General features: G+C 56.5%; 1 protein-coding gene across 1 annotated transcript in view; it reads left to right on the top strand.

Annotated features, from left to right (window-relative positions):
• Spsb4 (splA/ryanodine receptor domain and SOCS box containing 4) overlaps positions 1–13,273 on the top strand; it is a 71,645-nt gene that overhangs the window by 17,496 nt on the left and 40,876 nt on the right. The window lies entirely within an intron of this gene.

Raw genomic sequence — 13,273 nt, 5'->3', positions numbered from 1 at the left:
TCTGATGTGCCTCATTTTCCCATCTGTGGAAATGGCAGTGAAAGCAGTCTTACTCGGGGTTGTCATGAGGATCAAATTAGATGCTGTGTGTGCTTAGCACAGTGCCTGGCACACAAGAGTTTTGCGTGGTGATGTTCATTACAGATCGTTCCGGCTGTGCAAGGGAGTATAAAATGATCCCCGCTAGTCCCAGCAGGACCATCCCCCGGCTGAAATGCCATGCACTCCCGTTACTGACTAGTGCTAAGCAATGCTAACAACAACGGTCATGCAGGGGCTGAACACCCCACTTCAGCCCTGCTGGTGAACTGTTACAGGAGCAACTGCCTCTCATTCCCAGCTGTCTATTGCCCCAGGGGAGTGGAAACCCCAGGCTGTGGAATCTTTGGATTTTTTCCAAGAGAACCCAGAAATCTAGATTGTTTGAACTGTCCTAATCTGTAAAGCTGCTGCAAACTTTACCTCTTAACTTGGGGAGCCAGGGTGGCTTCTAGACAGAGGCCCACCAGGGCACATGTCCCCAGCTGAATCCCAGCTGAGCTGGGCCAGGAGGCAGGTATTGTGGGCTACTCACTCCACACACCAGCCCACCAGCTGGTACGCTCAGCTCTCTGGTGCAATTGGTGACGTTCTTGCTCACATTTTATTACTGTGACTGTTGCACTAAGAGTGTCATGGAATGGCAAAGCGTTGCTCCATTCTGATATACTTGTTAAGTCTTGGAGCGGAGGAGTATGTCCTGAGAAGGGCAGTTAGTCCCAATGGAGAGTGTCTGGGATCCTCTTAGACAAGGTGACCAGGCAAACCCCAGTGGGGAGAAAGCCAACGGCACAACAAACCCTGCTCAGTGGAATTGGAGGAATTTTACTTGCTGGAATTATTCTCTGGATCAGAAGGGGTGGCCTGGGGGTACCAGTGTTCTGGAGTCTGATGTTCTTTATCCCCAGTATTTAGTGGTTTTGTCTTTGGTGACTCAACCTAACTCCATAAGCGTCACTGTACTCATCTGTAAAAATGGGACAGTGTTGGCCACTTCCCTAGCTATGATGACATCTTGTGTGTTGGCACCAATAATATGGTAGTCAGGATTAAAGGCCTGACAGGCAGTGGGAGCTACCAAAGTCAATGGTGAGACCCCCAAAGTGGGCTTCCTCTTGGCTCTTAAATCATATCATTCAGACCCGGCTTGGCGCTCAAGTACGAAGCTCCGATGTGAGAAGGATTCCCGCCAGTGACTCCCTCCTAGATTAGGATCAGGAGCAGTCTCCTCCTAGGTGCAGGTTCAGGGAGGCCAGGTGGGGAGGGACAGTTGTGTTCAGGGCATTTTGAGCCCATGGGTCCTTCCAGCGGTTGGCAAAGCTTGACTGAAACTAGGAGTTTTCCATTCTCCTCCGCCTGGCCTTGATTTTTCAGTTTGGCAGAATCCGGAGTACCCATCCAGGAAGCCAGGGAGGCCGGGTGTCATGTGTAGCAAATGTGGCATCTCCCATTTGGTGAGGAGGGTTGGCACATCTGGTGTGGCCCTAGCCTGTTCTGCCAGCGGAGTAATGTTTTCTACCTAGGGCAGGGGCGTGACTGCAGAAAGGACCAGCCTGGGACCAGCCCTGGCTGCAGCGAGGGCCACAGGACAGGCAGCAGCGGAGTCCCAGGAGTGGGGTGGAGACTGGGAAGGGGATGTGTGGTGCCCGTAGTGGGTGACCTGGACCAAAGTCCACCATGGACCCTGGGGACTGGGAATAGTTTGGCTCTGGGGAGTCTCTGGGCAGGGTAGGAGACCCAAAGAGGGGATCTGTGGATAGGAAGAATTCTTCTGGTTGTGGGTACAGCAACTGGTGCCTGGCACAGTGCCTGGCACACAAGAGTTAGTTATCCTAGTCAGATAGACCTCACTAGGATGTGGGGGTCAGAGTCAGAGACATGCTTAGGGAGAAAAGGCAGGGATGCTTCCTGGGGTTGCTTTCCCAAAAGATTATAGTGGAAGAGAGGGGACTACTGGGGGCCAGGGGTGGGGAGCCCTGGCAGACCTGGGCTAGATTGCAGCAGCACTCAGCAGGAGGCCCTCAGCAATGCTGACCTCCGCTCTCAAACTTCAAGATTCTCCTTTGCAAAACCGGGATAAGAAAATTCACTGGCAGGGAGACTGAGGCAGGAGGACCACAAGTTTGATGCTAGAAGAATTTAGGAAGACTCTATCTTAAAATATAACGAGCTGGGGACTTGCCTAGCATGTGTAAGGTCCTGAGTTCTATCCCCAGTACCAAAAAAAAAAAATCTCACCAGCACAGAGCAGACCCCCAGCAATGGGGCCCCTTGCTTCAGTTAACTAGGTGAGTTGGGTAGGTTCTGGGGTCCATCTATGGAATAAAACAGAAGTGGTTTTTGTAGAGGCTTTTCCTCTGATGAGACGGAAGTAAGTTAATGGAAATCACTTTTTCAATTTCTAAATTTTTGTGACTATAAAAGCAAGGCTTAGAAGGGTCTTAACCGCACTGAACTCTGAAGCACGTGTTTGCTGGGACAGGAGCTCCTGGTGATGGAATCCTATTGCAAACAAGATGCGATTTCATATTGCAAACACATAATGCCTGTTGTCAAACCTTTTGCAAGTGAAATTGTTTCTTGCTGCAGCATGGAGTGAAACGGCCCCACATCTGGGAGCTTATTGCAGAGAACTGCAGGATGCCCAGGGCTCTGCCATCCCAGGGGCTGGGAGGCAGTTAGGCCAGTCAAATGGGAAGCTGTCCCAGGTTGTCAGGGGCCCAAATAAGAATAACAATAATAACCCTAGCTAACACTTAAGCAGTGCTTAGCCTGTGCAGATTTTAACTCATTTGATCATTGTAACAACTTGTGTGTGTGTGTGTGTGTGTGTGTGTGTGTGTACGTGTGCACAGACAGCGCATTCTTTTGTTTTGTTTTCCCAGTGCTGTGGATTGAACCCTAACCCTCAGGTGGGCTGGGCAAGCACTCTACCACTGAGCCACATCCCTGTAAAACTTTCTGAGCAAATACCTGTCCTATCATCTTCACTTTACCATGAAGAAATTAAGGCACAGAGATCTTGAGCTGCTCATGGTTACACAGCTAGTAATCGAGGGAGCTTGGATGGGAGCCAGAACCAGGCAGGGAGAGGATGCTCAGCAGGGTCTGCCCACCTGGCTGGGTGGCCACACAGCTAAGGGCTGACCCCGGCCTTCTGAAGGGAGTTTGGAGGAGGCTGGGACACGTCTTTTCTGTTATGGTTCCTCCTCTTCCCCCTTCATCTCCAGCCCTCAAAGCCCCGGCTTAGTACCGCGCTCCACAGGGTGCCCTGAAAGCTAAGTTGTATAAAGACAGACCCAGCGGTGGCTGTGAATCAGGCGTGCTTGATCGCTAACAGGGGAATGTCACTGGAAATGTCCCAACCGCTGTGAGGTTGGGCCCCTGGGATAGGCCAGGTCTTTGGAATCTGTTCTGGGCTGGTTTCCGGAATTGCTCCTGGGCCTTTGGAATTGCTCTTGGGCTCCTCTTTCTCCATGTGGGTGGCTGACAGAGTGATTCTTCACAGGTCAGGTTCTTGGTGGTGGGTGATGAGTGACCAGGAAGAGGGGAGCAGCCCCAGGCAGAGCGTGGCCCCGGGGCCCCAGGTGGTTTTGATATAGAGGTGTTAATAGTTACACTTTTTGTTTGGTACCACCCATGTTTGTGTTCTAGGCTGACTATTTACTCATTGAAAAATGTAGTCATAATAAGTGAGGTAGTGTTGTTATTATCCCGATTTCATAGGTGAGGAAACTGAGTCTTGGTTTTCCAAGGCCACAGAGCTACCAGTGACAGAGCTGTGTCCACTCCTCTGCTGGCCTCCTGCTGCTTGGGCCAGCCCTGCCTCCAATATGTCCCCATTCAGGGTTGCCCTGGGAGGACCATGGAAAGTCGGCGTCTTGGGGCTGGCTGATCACGGCGCTTGTCCATCTGCACCAGGCAGAGGAAGCAGTATTTCCAGACGTCGTTCCTAGATGGTTTAATCGATCTGCCAACAAGTATTTATTGGCGCAACAGCGCAGCAGAGGAGGCTGGCAGCCGGCCAAGGCTTCTAGTGTCGATGAAGGCCAGAGAGAGTTTTCTACCAGGATGAATGCAAGGACACCATCCCCTTGTCTAAGCTGTCCTCCTGGTCCGTGCTGGACGCCATTCGTCTTCCCTGGGGCGGTGGTCTCCCAGCCTGCCCGTCATCTGGCGTTGGCTCCCCACCACGGTCCACACCGGCCCTCCCCTCTCTCCTCCTGTATCAATTGGCCCTGACCTCACTCCCTGGTCTCAGTCCAGGGCTGTCTCTGCACCGTCAGCTCTGTGCTGGGCACCCCATTGTCCCCATTCAGTATCTTCCCACGATGGGTACGTCCTCAGTCCTCAAGTCGGGAGAAGACCAGCAGGACTGGACGGGAGGCATGTCCTGCATGGGCGCCGGGAAGGCCGGGGCACCGGGAGGGGCGGGGCTTCGTGTGTGCACAGGGACTCCTGAAAGGTGATCCCTGTATCTGGCAGCGAGTGGACACACTGCAGAATGTGGTAGATGAAGATCCCCACCCGTACTCCAGTCTCCCCTCTGCTCCCTGTGGCAGCCATCGTGTCCTCCAGAAGTATTGGTGACTGGGAATTTTAGACCACGCTGTACACATCGCTCTGCATCTCAGCCCGCTTGGGTACTTCATTGCTTCGACATCAGTGAATGCAGAACCGCCTCATTTTACTAGCAGCTGTGTGGGTTTTCATGGGATGATTGTGTCATTTAATCATTCAGATTTGGGACAGTTAGGCAATTTCCTTTAAGAATAAACTTTTGCTCTTAATTGGAATCCCATTTCTTCCCCCATCTGTCTATTTACATTCCCAAGCCTCAGTTTCCCCATCTGTGCCGTGGGAATAATTACTCGTGTCTTGCCCCGCTCTGTACTGGAAAGGAAGTGTGGCCCAGCACGTGGTCCCCGTAGGTGCCGAGTGGAGGGGCTGCCCATGCTGTGCCTGTCCTGTAGCTCCCATCACACCGCTGAGCTCTCTTGTAGTTTAAAATACAGTGAAATCACATGACTTTGATGCCCAGAGGGCCGTGGACACACAGCAGTGCTACGGTGACGGGGGCTGCAGAGCCATCAGTCCCCATGCAGGCGGTCTGCATGATAAGGACCTGGAGCCTTACCTGCACACAGTAGGGCCACGACGTATGTGACCTGAGGTTCTGCTAGTGCTGCAGCTGGTGGTGCTCCTGAGGTGGGGTGCATCCGGCCTCTTGGCCACCCCACTTCCCTGGCGCTCACTGGAACAGAGCCGCGTAGGTGGTTAGTTAATGCACCTTAATGTATTGGCCTCTCGCCACCTGCCACAGCAGGGTCTGAGTCACAGTCGGCTGGAACCGAGGGTGCTGCCGCCTCGCCTGACCCCGGCGTGACCCTTCCCACCTCTCATTGTGCGCATCTGTCCACACACACAGGCCAGTGGGAGCGGTGTGATGGGCCAAGCGTTCCAATTCAGAAGCCGGCCCTCTCCCTTTGTTATCCACAAAAGCCACAGGCTTCTCGGCTGAATAGAAGTCTTTCTCAGCTGCTGCAGCCCTGCTTTGAGGGGGATTTTCACATTTAACACTCTCATTAGTGGGCTCACGCAAGCCCTGCCTGCAGGAAGGGGGCTTTGAAGTGCAGACAACAGCATCTGAAATCAGGCTTGGTCAGAGCGAGTGTCACCCTGGGCCACAGTGTGGTCTTCTGGCAGAGCCAGGACTCAGGGACCTCCCAGCACCAATTCTAATGTGCTTCTAATTAGCTGTCATCTACTTCACCCCTGAGCCTTAGTTTGCTCATCTGAAAAATGGACATTTATTTTGCCAAAAGGTGTTAGAATCATAGATAATAGTCAGAAAAGTGACTGGTCTAGAGTGCAGCACATAGTAGGTGCTGATAAAGTGGTAGGTATAATTCTGGATAATTCTGTTTCTGACTATTTCTGTTTCCACTGACTCTGGTTAATTACTGTGCTGTTAAATGTGGAAATAATTGTTGTTATTACCTCAATCCCCAATCAGAGGGATGTCACACAAGGGTGCACGCTGGCTCTGGGAGGCTTTTGACTCATCTCTGGGAGGTGCCTGAGTTCAGAGGCCACTGTGAGCTTGTCGCAGATGAGCCAGCGGCGGCCCATTTCGTAGCTTTCTCCACGAGGGATCCCAGAAGTTTCCCTCTAAGTGTCTCACTCGGGTGTTCCTCTGAAAGCCTGTAGCTCCCAGGGGCGACGTGCCTGGTGGACCTGTGTCCAGCAAGGACACCCTCAGCCATTGTGCCCATGTGGACTCATCAGGGACAAACCGCCATGGTGGCAGGCCTGAGGCGCACAGCATCTGCCTCTGAGCAGACAGGCGCTGGGCGTGGCGGGGGGCTGGCAGCTACCGGACCCATGGAGAGAAGGAAGGAGGAGGATGGGGAGGGTCTCCATGCCCAGGAGCTGGTGGAGGGGTGAAGGCAGGGCCGAAGCACCAGGGTTAGAAGACACACTGTCCTGCAGACAACCCAAGACCCGCGTGGACAGGTGGGAGCCCATGGACTTGTTCAAGGTCCCCTGCCAGCTAGTAGCAGAACCAGAACGAAACCCCAGGTCTCCAGGTCCCCCTCGAAAATGCTCCTTCCTAAAACCAAGAGGGAGAGAGAGGCGGCAGTGCGGTTTATGCATCTGTATCAGAAAACCCGCATCCATTATGGAGGACATGGTGCTTCAGGGGACAGTGATGGGCGGGACCTGAGGGGCCAGGAGGGAGGCTGCCTTTGGAGCTTGGGCAGAGGCGGGCCACGAGTCCCTCCCCTTCTGTCCACCCCCCACCACATGGCTTCCCACTGCCTCCCCCACGTCAGAACCTGCCCTAATCCCCTCGGACACCAGAACCAGGGGATTAACACGGTCACAGAGACTCATCTGCCCCCTTCTACCTGGGTGACGTGGGCATCAGCCTCCAAGCCTCTTGGTCCCTCCATGTCCTCACTGGGAAGTGGGTATGGGGACAGTGCTTACCCCACGGAGTGGTCAGCGATGCTTCTCAAACCTTGAAGCCACCCGGATCTTGTTCAAGAGCGACTCTGACTTAGCAGGGCTGGGTTGAGCGGGATTCTGCATTTCCCACCAGCCCCCGGGGGATGCGGAGGGTACCGCATGTGGAAGGGTACTGGGTGCAGACTGGGAGCCTGATCGTGGCCACACTCCCCGCCATCCTCTCCTCCCCACACTGGTGCTCCTGCCGCTGAGCCCGTCTGCTCTGCCCCTCGCCTGGGTCTGCACTGGTCTCTTTGTTGGAAATGGCCCACTTCTGCCATGCCACCAAAACCTGGGGTGGAGGACCCTGGCTCTGCCCGCTGCCCCTGTGGTCTTGCGCCCGTCCCAGCATCACCTCCTCCCTTTCCCATCCAGCCCTCACCCTGTGGACCTCACCCCCAAGCACCAGGTGACTCAGTTTACTGTCACATTTGCCAACGTGGCGAACACAGTAAATCCAGGGGATGATCCAGGAGCTTCCCCTGAGGGTGACTTTGCTTGGGAAGGGATTACTGCGAACGGAAACAGCTCTGCGTTAAACCGTGGCGGACTGAGCCATCAGGCCCAGCGCCGGCCAGCGCCACTCCTGCGTCATCTTATGAAAACCTCCCTCTCAAGCAAGCCCTGGCCCTGGGGTCAGCGAATCCCGGTGGAGGAGGAGAAGCAGATGCTCACAGCTCATTTCACCCATGAGACTGAGCGAGGCAAAGTGCTGGGAGGGTGGCTGTCCCAGGGCTGGGATCTTGTCCTTGCTCCAGGCCTGCACCTCGAATCTCTCGGCTCTGCCAGGCAGTCATGTGGTCACACCGAGCCTCTCATGGCTGCTGGTGGTCCCAGGCCTGGGCCTTAGGGTGCCTATCAAAAGCTGTTGGTGGTGGTCCCTGCTGCCCCAGCTCTTAAGGGCCTTTGAGCACAGCGCATCACCCCCCGATTGGCATGGGTGGTGATTCGGAGCGGGAGGTGCTGGGAAAGCAGCGGATGGAGCAAGCTAAACTGCAGGGGGGTGGGGGCTCAATGAGCGGGGAGGGAACGGCCAGCTGGAGGGAGCTGCAGATTCGCCCAGGCTTGTGCCTTGGTTGAGGCGAGGGGGCGGTTAGCGTGAGTTACCGGCTGGCCCAGACACTAATAAGGCTGCTGTCGGAGCCCTTCCATAATTCAAGGGAAGGCTGTGCCGTTTAATGGCCTTTCTTCGTCAGATCTTCCAGGACTCGGTGCCTCCTTAATGATTTATTTGCTGGGGATGAAATTAAGCCGAGACAGCCGTGCGCTTGGAAAATACTGCCGCGCTGGCCGCCCGGGTTCTTCTTCCTTCCCAGTGGCCGCTTTCTATAAATAGAGCAGCGAGGGCCCCGGGCGTGGGGACCTGCCTGCTGGGAGCCCTGACAGGCGGGGCTGCCCTGCCAGGACCCGGACACACCTGAGCTCCTCCCTCCTGCCCCCCAAGTCCATGGCCCCCCCACAAGAGTGGCAGGGGAGCTGCCGGCACAGACCTTCCTTCTTTGACCCAGTCTCTGAGTCACTGAAGGAGACGCCTTTGAGTGGCCGCCTGCGGCCACAGCTGCGTTCCAGTCCTGCCTTCTTTTCTTCGTGATGTTCCCTGGTGGCCTCCCAGGGCTCACGCAGGCTCGCCTCTGCTGTTTGGCGAGGTGGGTGACGGCCCTCTGCCTGATGTGTGAGCTCTGCTAGGAGGGGCTGGTGGGGTCCCGTTCATCTTCCTAGAGGTGGCACCTCCGGAGTGAGGGCCCAGGGTCACCAGCTTACATGGAGGCCAGGTCAGGCTCCAAGAATTGTGGGTGCTGGCAGAGGCTCCTGCTGCCCTCTGATTGGCTGCCTCTGGGCCGGGCCTCCCTGCCGGTCCCCTCAGCTGAATGACAGCTGTGGGCTCCTGGAGTCCATCCCTTGGTGTTCTTGCCTGAACCTGGGCATCCCTCAGGGAGCCTGGGAAACGCGGGCTCTGTCTTCTCCCGTTGAATCGGAAATCTCGCCGTGGCTCGGGGACATGTGAGTTGCAGCTCCCAGCTGGTTAGTGCCGTCAGCCCAGTGCTGGACAGTCAGCAGCTGGGACGCCTGCCTGGAGGAGGGTGCAGGTCGCAGGCAGCGATGCCCCGGACTTCCAGGAACTGGCAGGGAACTGCGACCCGAGGCAGGAAGAAGGGTCTGGCTGCCAGGCTGGGCTGGAGCAGCCTGGAGGACCGAAGGTCCTTGTCGGCTCTGACTCTGAGGAAACACGAGTTTGGCAGAATTCAGCGCCTTCCCTTTCCCAAGGAAAAATGCGTGTGCCCAGCCTGAGCGTCGGCCTGGGGCGCCCCGGGTGTCTTATTCTACCTGTCTCTTCCCAGGACGTCCTAAGAGGCCGCCGGCTTGACCCACGTCATAGGGAAGAACCTCGGCTGCAGTTCAGAAGGTGCAGGGTTCTCCTGGATGCCACTTCTCCGCTCGAGATGTGTGGGTGCAGCCTCCAGCCCTCTCAGGTCCCCGCGTCTCTGTACTCACAGTCGAGGACTGGGCTGTGTGTCCCCAGCACCTGACACCTGGTGGCATCTCAGTAAGCCTGTGCTGAGTAAGTGGCCAGAGAGCTGCGAATCCGCCCAGTTGTCTGTCAGAGCGGCAGCCATGCCCAGGGAGAGAGCTCCTGCTTCCTGCAGCATCTGCACAGAACGGAAAGACCTCACGCACGCAGGCCTCTCGCTGAAACGTCACGGAAGTCATTCCTGGGAAGTTTCCAGTTAGCTAGGAATCGTAAACAGACGTTAGCTGGACCCGCCCGTGGCTGCCTCTTTGACAGGGATGGCGACACGGTTTCTGTCTCCTCAGCCACACTCAGCCCTGCGCGGGAGGGACAGTGGTAGCTGCTCACCTGCCCTTTGGTTTGCGCCGACCCTGAGCCAGAGCCAGCTGCAGGGGGAGTGAGGCAGGCCCCGGAGGCCCGCCCCCACGGGTGGGAGCCACAGTCAGGGTAAGGGGATTAGCCAGCCTGTCACTCTGTGAATATTTTTTGAACATCTCTTTATGTGTGAGGCACTGGGAACATTAGGATGACAATTTGAGGGAGAGACAGATGGGAACAGAGAAAAAAAAAATGCCTTCAATCAATCCAGATATAGATAAATGTGATTATGAGAACAGAATCAGGGAAGGCGGTGGGGGAGGGGTGGCCACTGAGGCCCCGGTTACACGGAGGCCAGGTCGGGCTCCAAGGTTGAGGTTGAGGTGTTCCTGAGTGAGTCACTGGGCACGAGCCTGCGGCCAGCAGAACGGCCAGCAAGGCCGGGTGCGTGGAGAGCAAGCGCCACGGGGCGTGGGGTCTGGGTCCTGGTATCCCCCCGACCTACAGAGTCCAACTGTTTTAGGAAACGTTACACACGGCCTGTTTCCTCTGGCACGTGCCTCCTGTGTCTACGGAGCAGCCTGTTTGGAGTGGGTTGGGGCGGCCTTTGGTCCTTTCTATTTCACAGACAAGTTGGTCACGCTGAGTGGTGGAGCTGGTCTGAGCGGTGGTCTGCTTTCCCACCTGGCTGACTCTGGGCTGTTTTCAAGTGTAGATTTCTTAGGTCAGCTAAGCACCATCGGCAGCCCGGCCAGGAGCAGGGGCCTCCGCAGGTCAGCGGCCTCCACCAACCCAGCCCAGCGCTGTTCTTTGGCAGGACAGTTGCATTTCAGTCTTTCCTGTCTGGATGATGGGTGGGTGTTATGGTCTGAATGTGAGGCGTCCCCCAAAAGCTCACCTGTGAGACGATGCAAGAAGGTTCAGTGGAGACAAGACTGGGTTGTGAGAGCCTTAACCCATCAGCGAATTAACCCCCAGCAGGGATTAACCCAGTGGTGACTGAAGTGGTGGGTGCGGCTGGAGGAGGTGGGCTTTGGGGCTGTGGCTGTGGGGTGCATATTTGTATCTGGCAAGTGGAGACCTCTCTGTCTGCCTCCTGACCGCCGTTGAGCTGCTTCCCTCCGCCACATTCTTCTCCCACAACGTTCAACCTCACCATGAGCCCCAAGGAATGGAGCTGGCCTTCCTCGGACTGAGACCTCTGAAATCCTGAGCCCTTAAATAAACTTTTCCTCCCCTAAAATTGTTCGGGTCAGATCTTTTAGTCACAGCAGCAAAAAAGCTGACTAGAACAGTGGGGGGCCCAGGGCTCGGAGCCTGCCCCACCCCAACCGCCAGAGCCAGAGCACAGGCCACCCCAATGGCACGCTTTGTCTTCTCCATGTTCTTGGCTGGACCCCAGGAGGGCATCGCTGGGACAGGTTCTGGTGGGGTGAGCTCTGCCTGCCCTTTGGTGGGGATGGCAGGGTCCCGAGGCCGGCCTAGGGTCCTCGTCACCTCTGGCAGGCTACCCAGGAAGTGAGTGGTGGATTGGGTGCTTTTATTTCCTTTTAGGCTGACATGAGCAACCCCCCTGGGCTGTTCAAGGTGCTTTGCCAAAATGGACTGCTCAGGTGTGTGGACGTTGCAAAAGCATCCTTGGCCTGAGGGAAGAGAGGGAGGGGCAGGGACAGGTCATGGTAAGAGCACTGCTTCTGGGAACCCAGAAACCTGGCCCAGCTTGGCCACTGGCTGTGCAACTTCAGACAAGTCACCACCTCTCTCTGTGCCTTGGCTCTGCCCTCAAAGGAAGAAAGTGATTGGACAAGATGTCCTCAGAATCTTTGTGTCTCTATGGTCTCTAATATGGATCCAATTTCATGTTGGGTTTGTTGGGTGACAAACTTTACACTGGTGCTATCCGGTGTGGTAGTTACTAGTCACATGTGGTTGTTAATTCAAATTAAATAACATCAAATAAAATGAAAGCTCCTATTCTTCGGTTGCTCTGGCCATGTTCAAATTCTCCTTGGCCACATGTAGCCGGTGGCCGCCATATTGGGCAATGCAGTATGGCCCATTTCCACCAGGACACAAGATCTGGGCAGCGCTGCTTTAGACCATGGGGGTCCCTAATGGAGAGGGCAAGGGGCACTGTCTCCATCTGAGGGTGACTTCTGGGGTCACTGTGGCCAGGAGGGGAAGCTTTCACCCGAGCTCCTCCAGGGCCCCAGGAGCCAGGCGGAAGGTTCAGTCAGGACCTGGGAACCTTAGAAAATGTCAGAGGTCCTGGGCGGGAGCAGGGGACTGACCAGAGGGAAGCCAGGATTCCAAGGCGGGGGCGCAGGAGGGCCTGGGGTGCAGCAGGAGGGCAGCCCCTGCCCCCTGGCTAGCTGGGCGCCCTCCTGGAGCCCCTGAGCCTGCTGAGCCTCCATGTCCTTGTGGGTGAAATGGGAAGAGGGCGACCCATCCGCGGAAGCCCTTGGTGAATGGCGAGGCCTTGTGGTGCTGGAGATGCTTCACAGGACCCTGGTGCTCACCCACGGCCTCAGGGCTGAAGACGCCCGGGGAAGGGGCCTGTGTCCCCACACTCCCCAGCACGCAGCGCCCCATCCATGCCGTCTGGCCGGAGTTGAGCAGAGCAGCAGTGACCGCTGGGGGGGCCACGCGGGCTCTTTGCCTCTCCCTCCGCCCGGCGGCCTCTGCCCGGCGAGTTGCTGGGCACCTTCCCTGTCGGCACATGTGAGCATCTGGCTGGGTCTGCTTGTCGTTTTCTGAGCCCACCCTGGGCTCTGACCCCGTCCCTACCATGGGTAAACAAATCGAGGGCGGAGGTCAAAGGCCAGGCTGGGCGTGGCCCGCCTCTCCCCTGGTGGCTTGGCAGGAAGTAGCCTGGGGTCAGGTTTCTTCACAGGGCCCCTCCCGCCCAGATGAGCCTTCTCACCTGGGACGCACATTTCTGGCCAGCTTGCTGGGGATGGATCGCGCACCCCTGCCTGGACAGGCTCCTCCTGCTTCAGCTCTGACTCTGGGTTTTCATGAAGGCCGTGCCGCAGGCAGACGAGCTCTGAGCCAGCGTCTGCACCCTGAGATGAGTCACAGGACCAGCAGATGCTGCCCTGCTACCCGAGGCCAGCCGCCCTCTCTCTACAGTGTTCCAATAGGTCCTTTGCCCCCTTAGCCCCTTGGGGACACATTAATATTCCGATTTCACAGATGAGAAGACCAAGCCTGTGAGCGGCTGAGGGGCTTCAGATCAGAACTGGCGTTTGTGTTCCCTGCTTTGGAGCCTCCTCTGCGCATCCCGAAGGCCCCTTCTGTGTCCTGGGCCTTTGAAGCACCAGCAAACCTCCGCGGCGCCCTGCCTTCCTTGCTTGGCCTCAGCAAGTGATCCGCACATCTCTAGATGTGGGGTGG

This window comes from Sciurus carolinensis, chromosome 9 (assembly GCF_902686445.1).
Source record: "Sciurus carolinensis chromosome 9, mSciCar1.2, whole genome shotgun sequence".
Lineage (NCBI taxonomy): Eukaryota > Metazoa > Chordata > Mammalia > Rodentia > Sciuridae > Sciurus > Sciurus carolinensis.
Note: the sequence above shows the minus strand (reverse complement) of the source record. Positions and strands in the feature narration are given on the sequence as shown.